Source organism: Pollicipes pollicipes, unplaced genomic scaffold, assembly GCF_011947565.3.
Source record: "Pollicipes pollicipes isolate AB1234 unplaced genomic scaffold, Ppol_2.1 Scaffold_5724;HRSCAF=6776_pilon_pilon_pilon, whole genome shotgun sequence".
Lineage (NCBI taxonomy): Eukaryota > Metazoa > Arthropoda > Thecostraca > Pollicipedomorpha > Pollicipedidae > Pollicipes > Pollicipes pollicipes.
Window position 1 is genome coordinate 31,438,635 of NW_023596746.1, and position 9,239 is coordinate 31,447,873.

The following is a 9,239-nucleotide window of genomic DNA, read 5'->3' on the forward strand; positions in this document are numbered from 1 at the left end:
GTGTTACACCCGCCTATTACGTGTGGAGCCAAACACACACGATCACACTTTGATATGACGGGCGGTGATGGCCAAGTGGTTGGTGTGTCGCACTCCCACGTAAGGAGCGCTCGTTGGAATCCCGGTTGCTCCATGACCTCCTAGCGTTATTATAGCCGAAGCAGTCGCTGGCACTCCATAACAGGAGCATGGCGGCGTGCGTCGCGTCCTCTTCTAAAAATCTAAAAACAATGCAAGACCCCTGTGTGAAATCGTTGGGGCAAGGCCGATGTATGCAGCGACTTAACAACGTGACGGACGCATAGGAAGAACAAGGGTCAAGGGGCGCCTTTTGAGCGCCAGCCGTCCAATGGTCCGGTAACGAATGGGGACAACAGCCTGCGGACTCACACCGTGCATTGTTGTCATCGGCGTCACGTTGTCCGCGCGGTCAGGTGTTGTTACCAGGTGAGGAGCAGGTGTTGTTACCAGGTGAGGAGCGGCGGGCCGTTTCGTCCTGTCCGAGGCACGGCTGACGGCGCCTTGGTACACTCCCTGGCGCTGACTTCCACGGAGACCTCTCCCTCCCGCTAGCTCTTCACTTAGGACCCCCTATGAGACTCCCCTCCACAGACCCCCACCCCTGCACAATATTTTAATTTTTCATGATTCTTCCAATTTGTTCGGCCCGCCTTCGTCTCCTTCCATGGTTCAATAGTTTTGCCTCCGCGCACTTTCCGTCCAACGTGTCGCCGGGCCGGCGTAACCTTCTTCCAGGACTCAGCCCTGACGTGCCCCTGGACCAGATCTCGGCCGCCAGCGACGGTGCAAGTCACGCCCGCTCGCGCCTCGGGCGCGCTCTGCGTGCCCCCCCCCCCCCCCCGCCCCTTCTTGCTTAGTTCTCGCGTGGCGTGGCGCTTCTGATGCCAGCTGGGGTGACGGCGACGCCGGCGCGGCGGGACTCTTGGCGCGGAGCGGCGGACATCCTTACAACATGTCGGACAAACATTTCTTTGCACATGTTGCTTTGTCGGCGATCTGGCTCTCGCATCCATTAGTCTCGATGATGACTGATTTCGGAAGATGAGGCGACCTCTCTGTCATTTCCGTTACGGAGAGGGGGGGGGGGGCAAACTTACCCCAACTGGCAGGGCTACGCATGCTGTTTTTCCCCTGCAGAACCGGTCAACAACTAACGCTGCTTTGTTGATGCGGGCCGATCGGCTGGAGCGACGGGCCGATCCGCATTGATTTCTCGGCCTAATGGTTGTGTTTGGTGCGGCGGGGGCAGTTTCAGACCATTGCCGACTTACCTGCTGTCCCACGCTCCACAAGGAGCCCCACAGATCCTGGACGGGTGGCGTACAAAATGAAAATCGTTGACATGTATGCCGATGCAGTGATCGATCACGGGTCACTGTCCGTACAGCGATCGGTCACGGGTCATTGCGCGGTTGTTTGGAAATCACCTCAGAGAGCAATGCCCGATGCCCGCTGTGATATCTCATATGCAGATATGTGGGCTGCTGTGGTGTAGCTGGTGAGCATTTATTATGTTTTTTTTTGTATTTCTTAAACGAAGCGTGAAATGATCATTGGTTTCGAGCATCTCTTCGCCAGTACACTTCACCCAGTACGTGATACCAAACCGTGGAGAGTTCCATGCCAGTCAACCAGTGGTGACATGTCAAGTACAACGGTCAAGAAAGCAGGGAATCTCTTATCAAAGCACAACGTCGCGGCCGGCATCCTGGCTAACTGACCTACAACTACCCAGCCGTCGACTCCCGACGGCCTGGAAAGCCGACTTCGGCTTCCATATCACAGCGAGTACCGAGCTCACGCTCGCCCCCCGCCTCCGCAGGGACGTCTGTCCGGCCGGCTCCTGAGGCCGGCTCCTGACGTCTTACAGGGTCAGGGTGCAAATGTCAGGATATTTACCGCGGAAAGAACCAGCATCCGTTAAAAAGTCCTGACCTCTCAAGGTCACCCTTCAAGTTCAATATCACAATATTTCTTCAAAGGCCAATATTAAAGATGAATGTTATGATGTTTGCAAAGTTTAAATCGGCCGGTAAGTTTTGCGTGATATCGAGTTCACCATCCTTTGAGCCCGCGTTTGACCTTGAAGAATGGCCTTGAGAAAATGACCTTAAGAGATCAGGACTTTTTCACGGACGCTGGATCTTTCGGTGATGAATATTCTGACAGTGCCAGGCTTAAAATAAGCGGTAATTTTTGGGTGATATGGAATTCCCCGCACTTTATGTCCGTGTTTGAGCTTGAAGAATGACCTTGAGAAGCCAAAGCTTCTTCACAGACGCTTGTTCCATCCGTGGGAAATATTCTGACACTTGTAAGTTGAAAATCGGCCAGTAATTTTTGACTGATATGGAGTTCCCCGTCCTTTTAGATTGCGTTTGACCCTCAAGAATGACTTTAAGAGGTCGGTATTTTTTACGGACGCTAGTTCTTCTTGTAGTGGGTATTCTAACAGTTGAAAGTTTAAATCGGCAGTAATTTTTGGGTGATGTCGAGTTCCCCGGCCTTTGAGTCTGCGTTTGACCTTGAAGGATGACCTTGAGAGTTTAGGACTTTTTGACGGACGGCAGTCTTCTGTGGTGAACATCCTGACATCTAAAGCTTGAATATCGTCCAGCAATTTTTGGGTGATATTGAGTTCCCCGTCCTTTGACCCAGCTTTTGACCTTGAAGGTTACGTGATATTGCAAAATGAGGGTCATTTTTGGTGTTTACATGCCCCAATCGACCTCCAGATCTTTTCAGAGAAATTGGAACTCGTCGCTGAATAATTCGCTGAATAAATCGCTAACTTCACGGAGCTCTTAAAAAGCCAGGAAGTTTTTTTTTTCCAGTTGAGCAACTAGTTGCTAACCTTTCATGCTTTCATCGTATGGTTTGCAAGCAGATTTAATCATTTGCTTTTTAAATCCATCGAGTTTTGATCTTAAGACAAATTATGGTGCCACAAGGCATGTAATCAAAGGTATTTTGTACCATAAGTTGACTATTTGCCTCCAAGTTGTTCAAGTGGTCCCTGATGTCTGCTTTTAATGAGATGTTGTCCATAGTTCCCATAGTTTCCGGACTGGCAAATAGCTGTACTCTTCATGTGCAATATATTTTTAACATTTGAATACCCTAAGCTGCATAGCAATTACAATATCAGATCAATGTTGGTTTTTAGCAAATAGACCATTTCATTTTATAATGTAAGGCGGACATGTCAAACGTTAAGTCACTGAACATTAATAACAAAATCGTAATGGATTCCTTTGTTGCAACTGAAATGGCAAGTAGTAAAACCGGTTTTATGGCCATCTAAAAGCTATGTTAAGTTTGGAGGTGGGAGATTGTTTTGTGGAGCATGCTCACCATTGCCCTTGACAGAGGCTAACCATGACAATCAAAATAAGTTGTGCAAAGTGATTTGAGGGATTTTGATTTGTATGTTCTCAACTGTTTGGTGTCAACGAGCGGACAACAATTATTTGAACCAAAACGCAAGTTGAAACCAGACAAAAATGACATATCTCATGTTTTATCACAAGTACTGCTGTGAAGAAATAGGTGGGGTGAGTTGGGGTGATGTTCGGCACATGGCATGGCTGCGGAGTTTGATTTGGTGACGTGCTGATGTGCAGGATTCCAAGGCCTTTTTGTTTGAATGCTTTATGTTTGTGAAATTTTTTGTTGCCGTTTTTGTTCTCGAATTCCTTTCCTTTGTTTTGTGTTAAAAATGATCTGAAGAGGAATTGCAAAGTGCGGCATCAGAGGACTGGTGTTACATAGTTTTTGATGCTTATTACACTTTTATGAACTTATTACCCATTAATGTATTCTGTTTCACTGTAATAGCCTAAGATGTTAAAAAACATGTTTGTCATGTTTCTGGTATTACATCCATGCCAACCTAAGATGTATGTCTGTTTTCTGGGGCTTCTCTCACTGACTCATAAGTTCCGACTTTCGTAAATATAATTTTGTACTCCTGTGCGGCCTGCTTGCGATGCAATGTTTCACTCCCACCCCAGTCCAAAAGCGATTCTAGCTCACTGCCCGAAAAAAACCACACACGGTCGTACAATCCGTGCAGTGATCGGTCACGGGTCACTGTCCGTACAGTGATCGGTCACGAGTCACTGCCCGTGCAGTTGTGGGGGGGGGGGGGGGTTCTGAGTCGGGAGGGGGGGGGGGGGGGGCGCTGCGCTGCTGCCTGGCCGCCGCTTAATGTGTGTGCGCCGCCGCCCTGCCGCTGTCACGCCTCCCCACCAGAACGAATTTAACTGAGTAGCCCACCGGTCCGCATACGAGCAGATGATGCTAGCGCACGACTCGGCACGTTATGACTCCTGTGCACCCGACCTCAGTACACACTCATGTTGGCCACAGAGTTAGGGTTAAGCGGGTGACCGGGACATTGGCTGGATGGTAGGTCCGATCAGGCACCATGAACCACTGTCTGCCCGTAAATGGCTGTGTGCCCTGAAATACGGTACCCCACCTCCACCTTTTAGCTGATGATAACATTTAAACTGGGTAAAAACCTTACCAGATACATTGATAACGTACGCAAATTGCAGCAGTACCACGAACCGGCGAATTGCATTGGCAAAGGCCCACTGGATACCAGCCCTGGTAGTCCCCCCTCCCTCGCCTTAACTAATCAACACAGACTTCGTGCATTCGGCGCCCCACCACATTCACTCTAAGCATACACATCCGCTGGCGCACATGTCACTGCACTCATTCTCGGCTCATACCGGATGACCCAACCGCTTCTCCAGCGCCTTGACATAATTGGCAGGTTTGCTGGAGTCCAAGTTAAGCTAAATTCAATCTATTCATCACATTTAAAACATACAATAAAGCCAAGTACAAAACTTGTTATATACATATATATATATATATATATATATATATATATATATATATGCATATATATATATATATATATATATATATTTTTGTGTATATATATATATATATATATATATATATATATATATATATATATATATATATATATAAATATCACGTTGACTTAGCTTGGCACCGACGCAGCTACTGGCCCGATATCAGTTGGCCGAAGCTGGACGTCTCGTTCCCTCGGCTGACTTCTAGGGCGACGGCTCTATCTTCGGACGACGCCCCCTGCGCTTCGTCCACGGTGGGCGGCCCAACTTTCCTTCGGCCACGTCTACTGTTCGCAGGTTCCCGCTGCCGCGCACGCGAGTTAGGCAGCGCCTCGGCCAGCACGGAGACGTAGCCTCCAGGGCTTCTGCGCCCTCGCCTCCCGTTTACCGAAGTGAGCTTTGCAAGGCACTGCCCCACGCCGCGTCCCTCAGGGGCCTGGAGGGAGACAGGGCGCCCGATAGGGCGGTGGAGCCCCTCGGCAGACAGCGAACGCCCGACGTAATCTGCGTTTACGCCGGTGTACACTGCCGGCGCACTCTGGGAGGCTCGACCTGACCGGCCTGCCCGACCACCCGGTTCTTTGCCACCCTTCCTATAAATGCCGGTGGCGGGATCTCTATCCATCACGAACATCTCCTCATCAAGAGTTCATAAGGCTTGGCGCATACCACGCCGGAAGAGAACAGGCTGTGCCCCGCTTACTACCAAGGCGTTGTACATCAACAAATATCGGTCGGTCCTTGGTCCTTGGTCCCTGCGGTCTCCACTGGTCCTTGGTCATACCATGACCCATGCCTCTTCATGCCGCCACGCCTGAGGTCGAGTGAGAGACAACGAAACCAGCCGACCTGCTCTAGTCCAAAAAAGTGAAGCCTTGCCTTCAAGTAACGCTACCCACAAACATACATCCGCGTAAAAGCAGGACTGCGGTCGTCTGACTCTTCAACCCAGCCGTAGTCCAGTCGTGCTATTCGGCCACGTTTCGCCTTTCCTTCCAAGCGCTGCCCCGGCCGACGCCTTGCTAGCGACCTCCCCTGGTCTCGCAGAATCCCCGAGGGTCTCTCCATACGTAGCGGGCTCGGCGCATCTCACCGCGATGCCTCAGCACTTACGGCAGGTAATCTCTCCCTCCGACCGCTGGCTAAAAGCCCAGAGATCCCGTCTGCTTATGACCGTTCAACGCCGTACTCCCAGCACCCAGCCTCCGGTGCCCGTGGCGGATCCCTCGCAGACGAGAGGAGCCCTTGCCAACCAAGGATGGACGTCGTGCTCTGATCAGTCAGTGAGACGAGCCGGGTCAAGCAGTGCAACAGAAAATGCATGGAAAACGGGTGGAGCACACGCGCCCCCTTTACAGGAATTCGTGCGTATGCGCTGGACGGGGCTTAGTGAGGGCCCGGCCGCGCGAGCTGTCTAGAAAAGTTAAGGGAACTGGAAAAGACAACCCGTCTAACCAGCCAACAGACTGACGCCATGGGTGACCTTCAGGAATATGCAGGCGTCGCCCGTACGCCGCGTCAGGCCGCCGTGAGACAGGCGAGAGCCATGACGAGCCGCGGCGCCTCCACGTGGCCGCCTCCAACGGCAAAATCAAGACAGCCTCGGCGCGGGCTAACGAGCGAGCTGTCGCGTCGAAGTGCGCGTCAACGGTCTCGGACGCCATACCATCCCACGTCGGGCACGAGTGCCCTTTCGCCGCCTGGCTAAACAGCCTTTGAAGAGCAGACCGTCACCTGTATTTACAAACTGGCGCATATTGACACACCAGTTCGTCGCTTCACGCGGGCCAAGCGCCGAGCACGGCCGAGACGCAGTGCCGGCCGGGAACGCCGCATGACCAGTAACTGATGATGATTAATTTCGGAGGATGGATTGACCTCTCCGTCATTGCCAATACGAAGGTGGGGCGGGGGGGGGGGGGGGCGGCGCTTATCCCACCTGGTCCTAACTCTAACCCTAACCCTAACGTGCCCCTGGGCTAGATCTCGGTCGCCAGCGACGGTGCAAGTCACGCCCGCTCGCGCCTCGGGCGCGCTCTGCGTGCCCCCCCCCCCCTCTTGCTTAGTTCTTGCGTGGCGTGGCGCTTCTGATGCCAGCTGGGGTGACGGCGACGCCGGCGCGGCGGGACTCTTGGCGCGGAGCAGCGAACATCCTTACAACATGTCGGACAAACATTTCTTTGCGCATGTTGCTTTGACGGTGATCTGGCTTTCGCATCCATTAGTCTCGATGATGACTGATTTCGGAAGATGGATTGACCTCTCCGTCATTGCCAATACGAAGGTGGGGGGGGGGGGGGGGGGGGGGGGGGGGGTCTTATCCCACCTGGCAGGGCTACACACGCGGTTTTTCCCCGGTCAACAAACCTGTCAACAACTAGCGCTGCTTTGCTGATGCGGGCCGGTCAACTGGAGCGTCGAGCCGTACTGTACTGATAACCGTACTGATTTCTCGGCCTAATGGTCGTGTTTGGTGCGGCGGGGGCAGTTTCAAACCATGGCCGGTTTACATACTGTCTCACGCTACGCCAGGAAGCCCCACCGATGTTGGACGGGATGCGTGACCCATCACTGTGTATACGTGTATATACGTGTACTGTGTTTACTGTGTGTACCTACACAGTGATCGGTCACGGGTCACTGTCCGTGCAGTGATCGGCCACGCGTCATGTCCCGTGCAGTGATCGGTCACGCGTCATGTCCCGTGCAGTGATCGGTCACGCGTCATGTCCCGTGCAGTGACCGTCTACGGATCACTGCACGTGCAGTAATCAGGCCATGCTTCACTGGTCATAGTACAGGGCTGCGTGAGTCCCTTCAGGAGGCTGCTCAGGCGGTGACGTCGCTTTGGAGAATGCGCGGTTGTTTGGAATCACCTCAGAGAGCTATGCCCGGTGCTCACTGTAATGTCTCATATGTTGGTACGTGGGCTGCTGTGGTATGGCTGGTGAGCATTTATGATGCTTGCTTATTTCTTTAACGAAGCGCAAAATTACCCTTAGTTTCGAGCATCTCTTCGCCAATACACTTCATCCAGTACGTGATACCAAAGCGTAGAGAGTTCCATGCCAGTCAATAAGTGGTGGCATGTCAAGTACAACGGTCAAGAAAGCAGGGGAACTCTCGTCAAAGCACAGCGTCGCGGCGGGCATCCTGGCCGACTCATCTACAGCTACCCTGTTGTTGGCTCCAGACGGCCTGCAAAGCCGACTTCGGCTCCCATATCACAGCGAGTCCCGACCCACGCTCGCCCCCCGCCTCCACAGGGACGTCTGTCCGGCCGGCTCCTGAGGCCGGCTCCTGACGTCTTACAGGGTCAGGCCGGCCAAAGCCGCCTGCTCACGGATCCAGGGCACCTGCTGTGCGACATCGGCGTACACGCCTGGCACGCCTTCCAGGCCACAGCCGATGCCCCACGACACGACGCCCAGCTGGATGTAGCGGCTGGGGTCAAGAGGATCACGACAGGCCAGCGGCGAGCCGCCGTCACCGGTGCACGTGTCCTGGCCGCCCACACCGCCGGCGCACGTGAAAGAGCGATCCAGCGCGAAGTACTTTTTCAGCCGGGTCTTACGCAGCGCAGTCTGGCAGGGGGCGTGCGGCACGAGCGGCAGCTCGATCTGCTTCAGTATGGTCTGGAACAGGCCGGCCACGAAGGCATCCTTGCCCCAACCGGTGGCGATGCACTCGGCCTGGTCATATACGACATCCGGGTCGGGCAGGCACAGCGTGTCGATATGCTCCTGCAGCTCGACGGGCTCCTCCAGGAAGAGCAGCGCCACGTCGTCACTGAGGCGCTGCGGATGGAAATCCTCGTGCGCCACGAAACGTGCCACGTCCACGTCCACGTGTCGGAAGCGCTCGCTCTCCTGCTGCGTGTCCCACTCGCCGAGGCGCACGCGCAGGCGTGCTGTCTCGTTCAGGCTGTGCACACAGTGGGCGGCGGTCATCACCACCTGCGGGTGAATCAGCGAGCCGCCGCACTCGAAGAAGTTGCGCTCCTCGCCACCCACTTCCTCCACGCCCAGTACGACCGCCATCCAGGGGATCTCGCCAAACTGCGTCTCATTGTCTTTGAAGCCGAGGATTCTGGCACCGATGCCGAGCTGGTTGCGGCGGCCGCACTGCGGTACGTAAGGTTCAGAGATATCGGGATCGGCAATCGGTCGCGTGCAGCAGACATCGCCGTATCGCGGGCACTCCGAGTGCGTGATAAATTCGAATTCGCTCTCGAACTGTTGCTTGCCGATGCGCAGGTCGAACCCGCCGAGTCCATCGCTGAGGATGTTCGCCTCGTCGCAGCGGAAGTAGGGCGTGCAGACG

At 53.9% G+C, this 9,239-nt stretch overlaps 1 protein-coding gene across 3 annotated transcripts in view; it reads left to right on the forward strand.

Annotated features, from left to right (window-relative positions):
• LOC119102591 (chitin-binding domain protein cbd-1) overlaps positions 1-9,239 on the forward strand; it is a 25,358-nt gene that overhangs the window by 9,550 nt on the left and 6,569 nt on the right. The gene's annotated exons all lie outside the window — the stretch shown is intronic.